The following is a 2,120-nucleotide window of genomic DNA, read 5'->3' on the forward strand; positions in this document are numbered from 1 at the left end:
AATTAAAATTCGAAAATTTTTTCTAAAGCCTCCAGGGGACTTCGTTTTCGCACGAAAAAATTTTATGTGCCCTTATTGCATCCGGACCCACAATTGCAAAAATTACACAATTTTTATAGTAACATTTACAAAAACTTAATTTTACTAAAACAGTTTAAAAATAATCATAATAAAACAACATTTTCCCATAAAATATTTAAATAATCTTTAAAAATATATAAGTGTCGCTATGCTAGTTCATAAAAATAGCTCTCGCTCTTTTCTGATATGTTACATCGTTTAGGAGATAAATTAAAATGATATTTTCGAACAAAATTTGTCCCAACATGAAGAATAGTAATTCAACAAAATTTCTGGATAAATGTAGGCACATCTGGAAAATTTATACGAAAAATGCCTTTCGCTTTTTTGTTCAAAAAAATATTTCAACCCACATAGAAATGATAGGATACCTCCCTTATATTACCATTTTTGTTTATATTGCAAAAAATTATAAATATCGGATTTTCCAGAACACCTTCCTTTCATGTATTTATAATTAGAAGGAAAAACAAAATAAGATTTTCTTCAAAACTCCGTATTTTTAATTTTTTCAATATTTCAAAAATGCTAATATATTAGGAATGCATCCTTTTAGATTTATGCAGGGTAAAGCATTTTCAGATGCAAAAATAATTTTTCCGAGAAAATATAATTTTTAGATTTAAGACTTAAACAATGATTTGATTCGCATAATAAATACAGATATCTTCCTCATGGAAGGCCAAATAAAAAAAAAATTAAAGAAAATCTCATTGTTGGTTTTTTGTAAAAATCTACTTTTTATATTTTCAAGTAATTTGTCGCTACTTTTTTAATTTTGAACTTTCCTTAAATTTTCTGACGAATTTCGAAAGATGACTCCTAATTTTCTCCTTAAGCAATATATTTTGTCAAACCTGCCTGATTTGAAACAGATTCGAACTAATATTAAAAATATTCGGACGGATTATGCATACAAATAAGGAGATTGGAACTATTTCTGTGGTAATTAATACTCAAACTAAGCTGTGCTCCCCTCTCCTTAAATCGGTAGATTTGAATCGCGAGAATTCAGTCTAAAGTCAAGATTTTTATTGAAATTTGAAAAAAATCGTAAATTGGATTATTAGAAAAGATTAGGTCGAGTGGGGCACACGAAGTGCAGGGTCGTCTTAAGCAAATTTTATGCTTGGGGCACAAGCTGAGGTTGAAAATCTACTTTGAGCATATAAGATCTAAGACAGGTACTATAATTTGATAAAGATTTAATTTATAAAAATTCGTAATAAGTACAACCTTGCTATTTTTACCAGAGTGATTACAAAAATATTGATGTGATTTGAGGAGACATCTCTTAAGAAGCTTCCATGAGGGAATAGAACTAAATTGTGAATTAAAAAAAATTAGTAAGGAACATAGGATTCCATAATGTCAAAAATTGTACAGTTTTTAGTGGTATTATTTCGTGCATTCTAAGTAAACTCATTATTAGCTAATTCAGTTATTTTGGACCCTAAGGCAAAATCTATTAACAGCTATTTTACAATTATAAAATAAATATTATCACAACATTTGAAAGGCAAAAAAGTTGACATGAGACACCCTTATGGGTAAAAAAATACTACTTCAAAAAATTTTATGATGGATTTTTATTATTCAATCTATTAATCTTTATGTTTTACGTAAATATATATATAAATAACTCATTTAAAAAACCTTGTGCTATATTGATGGCAAATTACATCCAAAAAATGAAATATCACATCACAAACGTAAAAAGTTCGTGTTTTATTTTAATTTAAGGTGACTTGGGCGTTTGGTGCCGTACAATGTGGGGGGCACTGTGGGGGCTATCTATCATGCGATCAGTCTTTATTTGAATTTTATTGATATACGCATATTATAATGTCATCTTAATAAAAAAGTAGAAAACGACCAAAAAAAGTGACAGAAACATATGTTACGATATGATATGCCTCAGATAGTCACAGCTATTCTGCAATATTTGCAGTTTTTCATTGAAATTTTTCACCAATGACATCGTCAACCCCCCTTTATTATGGTACTAATCGATTCCTTTTATTTTAAGGCACTCGGAT

At 28.6% G+C, this 2,120-nt stretch overlaps 1 protein-coding gene across 1 annotated transcript in view; it reads left to right on the forward strand.

Annotated features, from left to right (window-relative positions):
- Nucleotides 1-2,120, forward strand: part of LOC117175465 (nuclear factor 1 X-type) — a 121,191-nt gene that overhangs the window by 109,657 nt on the left and 9,414 nt on the right. The gene's annotated exons all lie outside the window — the stretch shown is intronic.

The sequence above is a fragment of the Belonocnema kinseyi genome, chromosome 6, assembly GCF_010883055.1.
Source record: "Belonocnema kinseyi isolate 2016_QV_RU_SX_M_011 chromosome 6, B_treatae_v1, whole genome shotgun sequence".
Taxonomy (NCBI): Eukaryota; Metazoa; Arthropoda; class Insecta; order Hymenoptera; family Cynipidae; genus Belonocnema; species Belonocnema kinseyi.